The sequence below is a fragment of the Myotis yumanensis genome, unplaced genomic scaffold, assembly GCF_028538775.1.
Source record: "Myotis yumanensis isolate MYYU_CA2020_CCGP unplaced genomic scaffold, mMyoYum1.0.hap1 SCAF_4, whole genome shotgun sequence".
NCBI classification, from domain to species: Eukaryota; Metazoa; Chordata; class Mammalia; order Chiroptera; family Vespertilionidae; genus Myotis; species Myotis yumanensis.
The window spans coordinates 86,464,291-86,480,242 of NW_027223755.1; the positions used below are offsets into that span (position 1 = coordinate 86,464,291).

Consider the following 15,952-nt stretch of genomic DNA (forward strand, 5'->3'; position numbering starts at 1 on the left):
GGCAAGTTGTTTGTTCTCTCTAAATCTCAACTGTCCTCTCTGTAAAATGGGAATAATTATGGTATTTAACCCCCGTGGTTGTTGTGATTCAATGTGACAACATGAATAGCAGTTCCCTCAGCTAACTCAATTCCAGGCATAATGTAAGCTTTCAATAAATGTTGGCATTATTGGTGAGTAATTGACACATATCAAAGAGATTACCTGGGGGGCATGGCGGGGGGAGAGATCAAGGATACTAAGCTCAACAGACCTCAAGAACTAGAGAAGCCAGGTGTCAAACTTTGGTGAGAATGCCAAATCGAGTTTCCTGGTCCTCACCAAATATGATGATTTTGAGACTTCCATGTTAAGGGAGTTGCAGATTCACGGGCCCTGGTATTCTTGCTCTAACTTTTATTCTTTGTTCAATATACATTGATTAAGGGTCAAAATGCGTCAACTCCTTCTTATTAAAATGCCAAAGACAATCTTGTACCAATTGTAAGAATGGAAGCTCAAGTCATCATAAAACAAAATGGGGGCGGGGGGTGTCCCTTTATTATACATTTGCAGCTGGATTTAGCATAAGTAGTCTCTCCAACCCAGAAAAATTCAGCCCTGCATAAGACAGCTAGAAATTAACTTTGTTCAACCACCTGCCTCTAGATTTGGGACTCAGAGGTACACAAATCAGACACCTGGACAAATTGCTACCTTACCACACAGTAATAATTTTCTGGCATGGCCAAAGTCATTCCTGCCTCTACCTCTTCCGTTCCCCTAACCTTCATTCTTTTGTTTTGCCTTCAGTAAATAAATCTACTTCCAAGACAGCCAAGGGTAGAGAGTGATGAAGTGGTGTGTTATATTCTGAACAGAAATAGGCAGAAAAAAAGAAAAATCACGTGGGCAAGCATATGTGAGAGAGTAACGTTTTTCATGTAGCCCACTAAATACAGAGTATAGAATGCTTTGAGTTCTTTCCCATACACATTCTCTACTTTGAGACAAGAGGTTTAGAATGTTGCTAGGCAGCAACAGATAACCAGAACAAAATTTGGTATCTGGAAGTAGAGTGCTGCTGTAACAAAAACTTCAAACATGGTTTTGGGATTGGACACTGGGGAAAAGCTAGAAGTTTCTTGAAAGCTGCAAGATAACAGAAGACTCTTGGAGGGGACTTGAAGAACACCAAGAAAACTGTTCATGGAAGCTGGAGAAAAGAGCACCTGGGTCACATACTGGTAGGACAGTTAGCAAAAATGTTGCCTCTCATTATGGAACAAATGAAAAGGATACCTCATGAACTCATGGGTCTGACTGGGGAGAGTTCCAGGATGAATGAGAAAGTGCAAACTGTGTTTTTCTAGTTGCCTATGCTAAAAGACAAGTGGAGATGTGTTGAAGAAGAAACTTCTTTGGTTTTTTTAGTAGAACTTAGAGGAAATAGAGAGAACCAGGACTTTATGGGTTAGAAAGGATAACTTTCTCATTCTAGTATCTCCAAGCAAAACCTTCAAACCCAGAGCAGTAACATGGGATCTCTGTATAAAGATGCAGCTATCGGATCCTTTGTTAAGACTTCACACATATTTGAGAGCATGCCCAAAAGGGCTTCCAAAGAATTTAGAGACGTAGTCCCTCAGCAGCCTCATGGGGGCTAAAGATACAGAAGGGCCTATTCTTAAAGAGATTTGTAAGTATGGCTTTTGTCTAATGAGGGGATTATGATTTGAATCACAGGCTGCCTTCAATGTTTTTAAAGAAAGTATACTAGTTTGGGAGTGAAGGGACAAAGACAGTACAAAATGAAAGGAGGCCTTCGAATCCCCAATCTAAGAGGCAATAAACAGGCTGCGAACAGGGGCCGTTTCTAATGGAAGAGGGTGAATGACTCAGATAGTGGAACCAAGAGCCCAAAAGGTGATGCCAAGAATCATTCCCAAGAAGCAGGACTAGGCCCTAATTAAGGAACTGATGACATTTCCAAGATGGATTTCAAAATTGCTATGAACCAGTGACTGCTACAAGAAATACCACCCATACCCTCCATTACTGAATAGGGTGTCTAATATGGTTATTATATTTTTGCTTCACTGGTGTATGTTGGGTGTTTGGGGAAGAGGAGGGAGGAGATAAATCATCTCTTTACCTTACAGACCTTCATATTGAGAAGAATTTTACCCAGGGAGACTCATCCCCTGAACCTGCTTTAGATGAGCAGATCCAGGACTTCAAGCCTGAGCCTGGTTCCACAAGGAGATGAGAATTTTTGAGGTTTTTGGGTGTTTCTGTGTTTGTTTTCATGTTAGAAGAATGTAAATAACTTTTTTACTATGATGAATTAAATATGGCCACAAGCCCTGGCAAGTGTTGCTAAGTGGTTAGAGCATCAGCCTGCACACCTAAGGGTAGTAGGTTTGGTTCCCAGGCAAGGGCACATACCTGGGTTGCAGGTTTGATCCCTGGCCCTGGTCAGGACATGTGTAGGAGACGACCAATCGATGTGTGTGAGTGGGTGTGTGTCTCTCTCTCCCTCCCAGATTTGTGCACTGGTGAGGTCCCTCAGCCTGGCCTGTGCCCTCTCGCAATCCAGGACCCCTTGGGGGATGTCAGACTGCCAGTTTCAGCCCAATCCAGCAGCCTAACATCTCCCAAGGGATGTAGGAGTATGCTGGGGAGGAGTCAGAGCCCAGGCTGGGGGCCTTGCCGCTCCCGCTCACCCCAGCCCTGCTGCACCTGCCACCACCGCCGCTCAGTAGTGCTGCCACGGAGGCAGGAGAGGCTCACATGCTGCAGCTGCACTTGGCAGCCTTGAGCCCGGTGTCTGGCACCCATCAGTCAGCTGTGTGGTGCTCCCGCTGTGGGAGCACACTGACCACCAGGGGGCCGCTCCTGTGTTGAGCACCTGCCCCCTGGTGGTCAGTGCACATCATAGCAACCAGTCAACTGGCCCTTTGGTTGTTCAGTCGTTCAGTCACTTAGGCTTTTATAGATATAGATTTCCAGAAAAAAAAATAGGGTTAATACATAATGACAAAAGCTCAACTCATTGAGAAAATATAACAACCCAAATATTCTCCTAATAAAGCTTTAAAATCTGTAATACTTTCACCAATTAAAGATAATTTTTTTAAAAATACATGAAGCACAATACATGAAGAAAACAACAAATCCATAAATATAGTGGATTTTAACACAATTCTCTCAGAATGGACAAAATATTTAAAAAAAAACAGAGAAGACTTGTGGAACACTGGCAAATAACTTGACTAAATTGAATATATAGATTACTTCATCAATAACTGCAAGACATACAACCTTTTCAAGTACACGTGGAATATTCATAAAATATAGCCCATATGTTGGGCCACACATGGACTCTCAATATATTGTAAAGTATTGAGATCATACAGAATAGTCTCTGACCACAAGAGAAATCTATTAGAAATCAATAACAATAAGATACCTAGAAAATTCTCAAATATTTTATAAATAAAATACAGTTTTACATAAAGCATAAGTCAAAGAATAAATCACAGAGGAAGTTTGAAAGTATTTTGAACCACATAAAATAAAAACACAATATTTTAAAATTTGTGGGATATAGCCACAACAATGCTTAAAGAAAAAATTGAAGCTTAAGTGCTTACTTTAGAAAAAGATGAAAAGTTTAAAACAAATATTCTAAGATTTGACTTTAAAAAGCTGGCGGCAGGAGAGAAGCAATTAAACCCAAAGAAAATAGAAAGAAGGAAAAAATAAAGATAACAGCAGAAATCAGTGAAATAGAAAATGGACAAACAATAGAAAAAAATTAATGGAAATGTCAACATAATGGATAGATCTCTATATAACCTGATTCTAAAATATGAAGAAAACAAAATTACCAATATTATGCATGATGATTATGCATTATAGATCCTTAAGACACTACAAATAACAAAGGAATATTACAAACAACTTCATGCCAATAAATTTGAAAACATGTAAAATAGAAAAACTCCTTTAAAAATACAAATTGACAAAACATATCCAAGAAGAGATAGAAAATCTGAATAACTTTATATCTCTTAAAGAAATTAATAACCTCCTTTCAAAAACAAAAAGAAATCCCTTTATGCCCAGATGACTTTTCTGGTGAATCCTAACAATCATTTAATGAAGAACAACCGCCAATCTTATTAAAAAAAAATCTTTCATAAAATAGAGGATGACATGTCTCATCACTTTATGAGGCCAATGTTACCCTGTTACCAAAATCAAATAATTTTTTATAAGATGAGAAAATGAATATAAATGCAAAAGCCTTAACAGTATATTAGCAAACCAAACCCAGCAATGCATAAAAAGGATACTATACCTTAAAATTTGAAGTTTTCTCAGGGAAACAAAGGTGCTTTAAATTTTTTTTAATGAATCTGCGTAATTTATCATATTCAGAGAAGAAAAAAATCATGCTCATCCGAATGCATGCACGAAGAGCGCTGAACAAAATTCCACACCTGTTCATCATAAACACTCTTAGAAAGCAGGAAGAGAAGGACACTCTATGAAGAACACCCACCAAGCACTTACAGCCGGCATCACACCCAATGGTCAAAGACGGAACGCTCTCCCTGTAAAATCAGGAACAGGGCTTCGACTGAACATTTGTTGGAAACTCCAACAGTGAAATAAGGCAATTAAAAGAAGTAAAGTGCATATATATTGGTAAGAAAAAAAGTAAAACTGTTTTCATTCAAAATCAACATGATTATGTAGAAAACCTTAAAGAATCTACAAATGAAAGCTGTTAAAAATAGTAAGTGACTTTAGCAAGGTCATGGAATAAAAGATCAATACCAAAAATAAGCAATGGGAATACGAAATTTGAAAACTAGCACCATTCTCAATAGTATCAAAAACATGAAATATTAGGAATAAGTTTAATGAGGGCAAGACCTGTATACTAAAAACTACAAAACACTGTTGCCCTGGCCAGTATTGCTCAGTGGTTAGAGCATCATCCCATGCACCAAAGGGTCATAGGTTCAGTCCCCAGTCAGAGCACATACAGGCGGCAACCCATTGATGTTTCTCTCTCCTCTCTCTCTCTCCTTTCTCTCTCTCTCTCTCTCTCTCTCTCTCTCTCTCTCTCTCTCTTCCCTCCCTCTTCTCTCCCTTTCCCTCTCCTTTACTTTCTCTCTCTAAAAAAAAAAGGCATTAAAAAAATATCATACCCTCAGGTGAGGATTAACACACACACACATAACAACAATCATACAAAAGGTGGAAGTGAAGTAAATGTTGAGTTACACTTTTCTCAGGTCCTTGCATCGTATCAAAGCAATAAATATACTAACTTAGGGTATATGCCAGTGGGTCAAGGATAACTGTGGCAACCTCTAGGGTAGTCAATAAAAGAATAATAAAAGAACATATAACTAATAAGAGGGAAAAGTAATAAAAATACTTAATTCCACCCTAGCCTGTGGACTGAAGGGTCCCAGGTTCGATTCTGGCCAAGGGCACATGCCTGGGTTGCGGGCTCGATCCTCAGTAGGGCGTGCAGGAGGCAGCCAATCAATGATTCTCTCTCATCATTGATGTTTCTATCTCTCTCTCCCTCTTCCTTCCTCTCTGAAATCAATAAAGAAATATATATTTTTTAAAAATACTTAATTCCACAAAAAGGAAGAAAGGAGTAAAGGGGGAACATAAAACAAATGAGATGAATGGAAAGTAAATAGTAAGATTTTAAATTGAAATCCAAATAAATCAGTAACTATATTCAGTATTCAAGACAAAGATTGTTGGATGAGATATGAATATACAAATGTCCTACTAGATTTTGCCTATAATAAATACTTTAAACACTACGGTGTCGGGTGAATTTCCCGCCAAAATATAAGATGGCGCGGGCAATTATTTAGGTTTCCCGCGCAAAATCAGAGTTAGTTTAAAATGCCTATATCTTTTGAAGTATGGGTTCGATTGAAATGAAATTTTCGGTTTCTTGTGTAAAAAATGAAAATTTATTCAATCACAGACATTTTTTTATCTATTCAGTACATAAATAATTCGATATATATAAACTAAATACGAAAAACCCAAAAAATACTTATTACCTAAAAATATACACATATTTTTAAAGTTTAAAATAAAATTTTCATAATAAATCAAAACAAATAGAAATTAATAGTTTTTTAGCGTATGATATTTTTCAAAACACGCCCCTTTATGTAGAGGTATATTGCAAAATTTGCACATGTAGCGTGTCTCACTGTGCAATTTATGAACGGAACATACGCGACACCTTCTCAAAATGTTTTTCTTTTTTCCACTTCCGACAATTGCCTGTAACGTATGCTTTCTCATGTCCATCGATAGCCTGCATGGTGGATCAGATGTAGGTGGTTTAGCCCGCATTCCAGAAGTAGACGGTACTGGTTGAAGGTCTGGAACAATGTCCATGTCCTCTGGAATATCATCCGTCAACCAGTGGATAGCTGTTTGTTTCAAAAACATTTTAAAACCCATTTTTCTTTGCCTCACTGATTTGTAAACTGCATAAGAATTAAATAATGCGCAATTTATCATATACATTGCCAACCTTTTTGTCCATTTGACCGTCCTCCGCAATATCGAATAATATGAAAGGTATTGGTCGGCCCGGTCAACACCTTTCATATGTTTATTGTAGTCAATGAGTGCATTCGGTTTGACAATTTTCTTTTTTGATGTTCTGTCAATATTCTGACTTTCTTCCATCTCCGCAGAATGAATCGAAGAAATCAGGTATACAGGCTTTTTTGATTGCCACACTTGTAACAATATATCATTTTTCCTTATAAATTTTGTTTCACCTTTTTTCAAAGAAATTGTTTGAAAATCTTTAGGTATACCTCGATTTTTCCGGATTGTTCCACATATTCTGAATTTGTTTTTCATAAGTGCTTCACAATTTGCGACGCTATTATAATAATTGTCCATATATATATGGTACCACGAATCAGTGTATGGAGACACTACTGTTTGTATCGTTTCCAATAATCGCTTTCCTTCGCCGCAATAAATTTCCATGTTACAGATATATCCTGTATCACTTTCGCACAACAAACGAACCAATATTCCATATTTAACGATCTTGCCAGCATTATATACCCTAAAGAATAATCTTCCCCTCCAAGGTACGATCCCTTCATCTAGTGATAATTGCTGATGAGGTTTGTAAATATTTATAAATTTAGGCACAAAATAATCTAGTACTGGTCTCACTTTGCAAAGTCTATCTGATTCATTTAGGATATCCGCATTATTATTGAAGTGCCAAGCTTTCCATATCTGTTGGAACCTGTCTCTCATCATTGTTTTACCAAAATATGGCGTCTCCGTCCATGGCTCCGTGGTCCAATAGTCATCTCTTCTATCTTTGCGCACCTGTCCCATGAGAACAATTAACCCTAAAAACTTCTTCATCTCTTGAGGGGTTATATCTTTCCACTTTAGGCTTTTTTTTGAAAGTTTGAAATTATTCCTATTTTGATTATAATACCTGTTTGACTCCTCTACAAGAAATTCAAAAAAATCATCTCCGATAAATAATTTCACGGCATCTTCTATATTATTTATAACAGCATCTGTGTTTAATCCTTGATGCCCTAAAAAATCTTCTAAGACCAGTGGATTATCAACATGCGACCATTCTTCTCTTCCGCCTTCTATATCTGACTCTGAGTCAGAGCTGGAGCTCGAAATTCTTCGTCGCCTCAATGTCCTGGGACGCACCATTACTTCATCATCACTAGAATCTTCATCACTTGTACTCGCATTTTCAAGATCGCTATCACAAGAATAATTGGACAACTTGTCTGCACAAAACTCATCATCACTATAGTCTGAATGCTGCGACATTCTAGGTTAAAGCAAATAAAAATAATACTAACTGAAAATAGCGGTACTCCGATAGATATCTGATATAAAAAAATAATTATTATGCGAACACTTTGCGGAACGATTTTATTTTATTTGGTTAAAAAATTCTATATGAATGTCTTTATCACAATATATTTAAATATTTAAACACGTAATAATATTCACAAAACTCAAAACTAAAGACGTCCGGACACAAGAAGTATTTCTCAATAACTATTCTCTTTGCATGGTGAGATATCCAGGGATATCGGTTATAAAATGAGAAAACAATACATTGGTACCCTAACGGTATTGTACTCGACCAGCGCCATAAAGTGTTCTCTACTTACAAGGGATTTTTATGATACCTATTACCCCAATGGGTATGAAACGGTTCGCATACGCAGGTAGGTATCTTTGTGAACGGCAAACAAACAAATATTTGGTAATACGCAGTTACAATCGGCCCGAGTTTACACGTTTCCCGCACTCCACCGCAAATCTATATGAACGGAGTTAAGACGGCTCCCGCGGAGTACGCGCAATTCACGCGAGCCGACTTAACTCGTTTCCCGCAATCCAAGTGTTAATATGAGGATTTTCAAACATGAAAGGATGGTATATGCAAACACTAACTGAAAGAAAGCTGGCACAAGTGTACTAATATCAAACACAGTGAAAAATGTCCCCTATTTGTCTCAACAGTGAACTTTATTTGCATCTTTTAATAATACAAATATAGAAGTAGCTTGATGGAAAAGATCAGGGAAGAAATGTGAAAGCTTGGGCCTCTCTATTTCTATTGGTTTACTGTTTGTTTGTTTGTTTGTTTGTTTATAGGTTGAAGAGGCACAGAATTGAATTAATTATAATCTTTGGTTTATGGCATACTCTTTTTTAAAATTAAATAACAACATATACATTTCAGGTATACAATATTATAATTCAAAATCTGAATACTCTATTGCATGCTCACCACCAAAAGTCTGGTTTCCTTCCAACAGAGTGAATTTTAAGGTAAAGAGGTTTTACTAAAGATAAAGAATGACACTTCATAATGATAAAAGTGTCAACCTCCCAGGAAGATATCTCTAATTAGATATACCTAATAGCATATGCTCAAAATATGTAAAGCAAAATAGTAAATAGAATTAGAAACAGCCTAGCCCAATCTGACTGATCCAATAAATAATAAAAGATCTAAAAATAGAACAGAAATAAAAATATAAGAGAATCAAAATATATTAACTAAAATCTATAAATTAAGAAAAATGTCTGAGCATATTATTGAATCTGCGCATATTGAAACAACTGTTTAAACATAGTTGCCTCAGGGCGGGAGAGAGAGCCTGGAGCTAGAAATTTCTGTTTTTCAGCATAAACACTTCTGAGCTTTTTTTTTTTTTTCAATTCAGGGAAGAAAGGAGGGCGTTCCAGGAAATATGGCAAAATAAGTAGACATTTTTAAAGCCTCCTCCATGAAACCTACAAAAATCAACAAAGGCACTAACAATTAAAATGAAAACTATACTGAGACTTCGGACAACCTTAACCTTTTCCTACAAATGGTGAGGAGTCGTTGCCAGACATAGCACAGCTTGAACCAAAATGAAAGCGGATGCTGGGGGTTGAGCACGTTTCCTGAGATGGAGACCCAGCACAGTGCTATAGGCCAAGCAGCCTCCCTGACAGCGTCCCCACCCCACGCGACAGCAGAGATCTGGAGTGAGGGCGGGCCCCAGAGAGAGCCAGGCTTCCCCTTCACCTCAGATCAGCTCCTGAGCAGAGGCTGGGGAGGGACCTCGTGTGCCCCACCACCACCAATGTTAATGAACCACAGCTTTTTGATTGGAAACGGAGGGATTAGATTAGGGGGGGAAAAGCCATTTTCTAATCAAAGGTAGAGAGAAGCATTTGCTGACAGCATCCACCCACCCACCCCAATAAAATGTCAGAGCTTCTTCAATGTTAACGATATACCAGGATCACCAGGAATGAGATTTTTGAATGTTTTTAAATGCACAATTGCAACTCATGCCAACCCAACTGACTCAGAATCTATAAAAGTGAGTCCCAGGCAACTGTAGTTGAAAAATATCTCCATAATGAATTATGTTTTTAGCCCAATCAATAGATACAAATTTTAAAGTATTCATAACACCCAATTTTGGTAGGAAGTGTAAAGAGATGGACATGTTTCTGGGAATACTGAAGGGCAAGTTGGTGGTAGGGAATCTGCTTTACTTGGATTTCATGTTGCCACGTGGAGCCATATCAATTAGCGTAGCGCCGCTTCCTCACTCACCTCTCTAATTGGTGAATTTGGAAGAAGGGAAAGGACTGGTAGCTCAGCCTCTCCAGCTCTCTCCCGTGGGCTGTTCCCGCCCGCCAGGACACCGTTTGGCTTTGAGCTCATATGTGTCCCTCACTTGCAATGACCAGCCAGGTGGTAAATTACCTAATTCCAAGTGCAGTACAACAAAGCTGGCATTTTGATCCCCATCTGCCTGACCCCAGCACTCGAAGCAATTTCAACTAAAGGGAGAAAAAAGTGCAATTTATTGTTCCCTCTCAATTTGTCAGCAGTGGCAAAGTCAACAAAGCTATACGGAAAAGTAATGTTCATTGCGCCCCTCCATACAAGCCTGCCACCTTCATGGCCACGTATCCTGTCCTCCTTCCCCAGTGAAAGCCCGTCTCTTCCTGCCTCAGGCCAATCCCTCTTCTGTGCTTAGGGTCATAAGCCCCCACCCCTCCAACTTCCCAGCAATTCTGCACCAGACCTGATACCTTTCATTTGTACCCTTAGTTCAATAATTGGCACAACCCTCTATTTTGGAGGCCAGACCACTTTGGGGTCATTCTTGGCACCTTTCTCCTCCCTGACCCCATACCCAGTGCATCTCCAAGGCCCCTCACATGGTTCAAGACCCCAAAGTAAAAACAATACTGAGTAAAACACCGCCGGCACCTCTGTCTTCCACATACTCGGCTCTGCTCCACTGGGAAGCACTATTGTTATCTTCTGTGTCCACCCAGAGCTATTGTCCAGATGGTGCTGCTTCTTTATACGGACAACACTGCACCATATATATTGTTTTGCACCTGTCTTTCTCACTTGATAGGGCACTGTTTTTAGGTAAAATTTACATGTAAGTGAGGTGCCTGGATCTTATTTGGGGTATTTGATCATTTCGGGAGAAATACACCCATGTGACCACCTCACAATCAAGATACGGACGATTTCCATCGCTGAGAGTCACGGTAGTTTTGTATCGTACACATTTATCCGTTTGTTGGCCTCTCTCACAGCCAATAGAGCACTGTAACCAAGCAGTCGCCCCTCTCCACCAGCCTCACTGAGGCTGACTGACGGGTCTCTCAGCCACCCCACCCTGGCTGAATGCTTTTTTCAAAGGCATCACTCCATCTATAAAACACACTTCCTTTGCTCTCAGGAAAAATATCCAAATTCTCCCATGGATGATGACCCCCCCTCCAGCCCTCCATGGCCTGGTCCAGGACCTCTCGGTGCTCATCGGACACTATTCTTTACTCTATATTCTCTCTGCCTTTTCACACTGCTGGCTGCCATTTAGGCCCACCTGTGTGCCCTGCACCTGCCCATCTCCGGATGCTCCCTGCGCTCCCTTGTCCTCAAGACTCTGCTCTCACAGCCCATCTTCTCAGAAGCAATGGTACTTATCCTCCAGGTCTCAGCCAGGACATCGCCTCCTTAGGGAGCTATCTGACCAACTCATATCCTCCTAATAAATGCTCCCCTTTACAGAACTAATTACAGCCCAAAGTTTACATTTACACATTCATTTGTGATCATTAAGAAGGTAAGTCCCATGGGGACAGGGACTATATCTACTTATGTTTAACATTGCATACCCAGTCACTAGCACAGTTGGCACTAGGCAAATTCTAGCTGAATAATAAATTAACACATTCAGCATTTTTTTGCAGTCATTAAAAAATAGACTCAGATTCATAACTGAATACTGATTCCAAAAACATTTTTAAGGAAGGAGAGGAGGGATAGTTCTTTTTGTAGAAGAATGCCAACTAATAGATGTAGAGAGAATAACCATTTTACAATCACTGAAGTAAGGGTTTACTTTATTTTGCATGCCTCCTAATGTGATAGGCTGAAAAGGTAACCTCACCTATGTAGCATTCTGGCCAAAATGCATCACCCAATTCTAAATACAAGGAAACATCATATAAACCCCGTGCTAAACACTGACCCAGACTCGGCAAAAATGCAATGCCATAAACACCTAGGAGGCTAGGAAACTCACTAGGACTAAACACCTGACAGCTCCATGCCATGTGCGGTTATTATTTTGCATCTTGGATTTAAACCAACAACCATAAAGGACATTATGGCAATCATGGCACACAATGCCCATGTGTCCCACTGTGACGTTTAATCATTGGTTAATGTGATGCTGCCAGATTTCTCCACATTCTCTTCACCTATCTTTCACATAATGCAGGCAGTTATGGCAACCATCAGGGGAACCTTATTCTGGTCTGTCTATGCTTTACTATCACTGTTACATTTCCTAAGTGTGATAATTATATGATGGCCAGGTAGAAGAATGTACAGGTGACCTCTGAACAACATGGGGGTTAGAGAAGCCGACCCCACCTAATCAAAATTCCATGTATAATGCCCTGAAACTTAGTTGTTCCCTCAGCGGTTGGTGCCAAAATCCCCCTCCCCCAAAGATACCAAAATCTGCGAATGTTCAAGTCCCCCCCTATGAAATGGTATAAAACAATGCATACAGTCGGCCCTCTGCATCTGCAGACTCCTGATCATGAATCAAAAACAGTATGGGTTTATTGAATAACTGCATATAACTGGACCCACACAGTTGAAAGGTCAATGGGAATTGTTCTTAGGGAGTATGTGTTAAATATTTAAGGGTGAAGTCTGTTATGATGTGTTCAATGTATTCTTATCTAATTTTCAAATGGTTCCAAAAAGATAGCTAGAGAAAGAAAGAAAATGTGAAGGGTATCTGTTTTTTGGTTGTTGTTTTGTCGTTTTTTTGTACAATTTTTGCAATTTTTTTCTAGGTTTGACATTTTTAAAATACAAAATTGGAGAAAGAATGAAGAAATCATACTTGCTCTATGGGCATAGGAAAAAATGTATTAAATAAAAACCAATTGGTAACATTGGCTGTCAGTCACCTCTGAGGGGTGGCCTGGGGGGATTGGATAGAGGAGTAAATACTGTAACATTTCTACCTCTATTTAGCCCTGCCTTGTTGGCATTTATTACACTGAGAATGTATTGTTTTTGATCATTTGTGTCCCCAAAAAGCTAACTTTTCATAATAAAAAAATATCTCCATAGGTTATTCATGAGCAAATCAGGACTAAGCGTCAAGTCTCTCCATGTAGCCCCCAATCCTCCTAACCCCAGCCCTGGAGCCCCTGGATTCCCCAGATCAAAGCCCAGGGCTCAGCAGGAAGCATCTAGAACATTGGTCCCTAAGGCTGGATGCTAAGTATTTTGAATATCACTTCCCATAAAACCTAATAATATGTAAAATGGATGTTAAATAAAAATGATTCTGCCTGCGAATTTAGATGTTAATTTGTACATGTAGATATTTTCAAAAATTTACTGTGATATCATACTCTGGAGCCAGTGATGTCACATTTATATGATAGCATAGTTTACAAAAAGTTTACTGAGTTAGATAGTGAACTCAGGAAGAGTCAACTGAGGAGGAGGAGAAAGAAATGGAAGAACTGGGAAAAGTAATGTTTTCCTATCTTTCCGAGGAAAGGTTCAAATAGAAACACTTTCAATTACACAATTTAATTGAAAATATAAGTTTAAACATGAAAATTACAGTTATAAATTAGTGGAACTAAATATACATATAATTTACATTCTAAATCACCAAAGAGAAAAAAGATTTTTTTAAAAATATATTTTATTGATTTTTTACAGAGAGGAAGAGAGAGAGATAGAGAGTCAGAAACATCGATGAGAGAGAAACATCGATCAGCTGCCTCCTGCACATCCCCCACTGGGGATGTGCCCACAACCCAGGTACATGCCCTTGACCGGAATCGAACCCAGGACCCTTCAGTCCGCAGGCCAACACTCTATCCACCGAGCCAAACCGGCTTCGGCGAGAAAAAAGATTTTTTGACACATTTTTAAAATACACATACAATTCACCTTTTATAAAAAAAAGGGGGGGGGGGTCAGCCCTTGCTCAGTGGTTAGAGCATTGGCCCAAGGACCGACCAAAGGGTCATGGGTTTGCATCTCAGCTGTAGGTTCAATCCCCAACCCTGATAGGGGAAAGAGTGAGAGGCAACCAGTCGATGTGTCTCTCTCACATCAACATTTCTCTCTCTCTCTTTCTCTCCTCTCTCTCTCTCTCTCTCTCTCTCTCTCTCTCTCTTTCTTCCCCAGTCTCTCTCTCTCTCCCCCTCCCCCCTCCCTTTCACTCTCCCTCTCTAAAAAAATCAATGGAAAAAATATACTGGGGTGAGGGTTAAAAAAAGGTCAGGCTAGGTTTTATATTTTATAGACACAAAAAAGTTGAAAGTAAAAAAATTGATAGCAGGAATTAACTGGTAGGAATATGCATTAGTAAACTGTTTTTAAGAGCTATTTGCAATAAATGGTAAAATTTTAAATGCATGTATATTTTTACCAAAATATTTCTTTTTTAGGAATTTATCTTACATGTGTATTTGAACAAATACACAAAGGTATTGATAGAAAAACTGTGGTAATTTCAAAAGAAGAGAAAAAAACTAGAAATGACCCTAATTCCCACTAAAGGGCGTTTTTGTTCTTGTTTCAGAAAACAATCAGTGGTGCATTTAATACAACAGTTTAAAATAATGAGGTCAAGGTTGGTCTATCTGTAGTGATATACAGAAAGATCCAAAATAAATTATCAACTGAAAAAAAAAACAAGTTTCAAAATAATATTTTAAATATAGTGACATTTGCATAAAAGCAATTTTATTTATGTGCTCATATGTGCACAGAGAACTCTACAAGAACATTCGCTAACTTTTCAACTTTAGCATTCGTTCTTTGGGTTGTGTGTTATAGGTAACTTGTTTTCTAGATAAACATTTTCCATGTTGTTCAACTTTTTAAAAATAGTTTATGATTTTTAGAGAAGGAGGAAGGGAGAGGGAGAAAGGGAAGGAAACATCGATGTGACAGAGTAACATCAATCGGTTGCCTCCTGCACGCTCCTGACCAGGAATGGAGCCTGCAACCCTGGCATGTGCCCTGACTGGGAATTGAACCAGCAACCTTTTGATGCACAGGATGATGCCCAATGAACTGAGCCACAACAGCCAGTGCTATGTTGTTAAACTTTTACATGAATGCTGTGTAATAAGGAATTTGTCTGGTCTTTGTCCCCAATTCCTGGCACAGAGCCTCTAAAATTCTTGGAATTTCCCAAGTGTTAAGTCTTTATTCATAAGCCTCTCGATCACGTCCTAGTTCACCCTCATGAGATAACTCATGATGTGCCCTGAGATAGCTTCAGAATGTGAACAGGTCACCAGAAAGACCAACCATGTCATTAGAGGGTTGGGACTTTGAGCCAGACTAATCTCCAGGGAGGGAAGGAAGCTGGAGATTCAGTTCAATCATGTGGCCAATAATTTCATCAAACCTCCCTATGGAAAGAAAGCCCAGTCAAAACTCTGAAAACTGAGACTTGGTAGAGCTCTTGGCTGATAAAAACACTGATGTGCCCTGGGGGTGATGTGCCCTGATTCCACAGGGAGAGGGCATGGGAGCTCTGCATTTGGAACCCTTCCAGACCTCATCCTACATGTCTCTTCATTCGGCTGATCTTGCGTTGAATCCTTGGAAATCATAAGTACAACGCTCTCCTGAGTTCTTTGAGTTATTCCAGCAAATTATTGAAACTGAGGGGATCTTGAAACCTGCCCAATTTGCTGTTAATATGAGGCCTGGGGAACCACATGAACTTCAGGTTGGCACCTGAAGTGAGGCAGCCTTATAAAGGACTGAGCCCTTAATTTGTGCTAA

The 15,952-nt window shown here is 39.2% G+C and overlaps 1 protein-coding gene across 4 annotated transcripts in view; it reads right to left on the reverse strand.

Annotated features, from left to right (window-relative positions):
• The window catches only part of CALN1 (calneuron 1), a 426,991-nt gene that overhangs the window by 336,709 nt on the left and 74,330 nt on the right, over window positions 1-15,952 (reverse strand). The window lies entirely within an intron of this gene.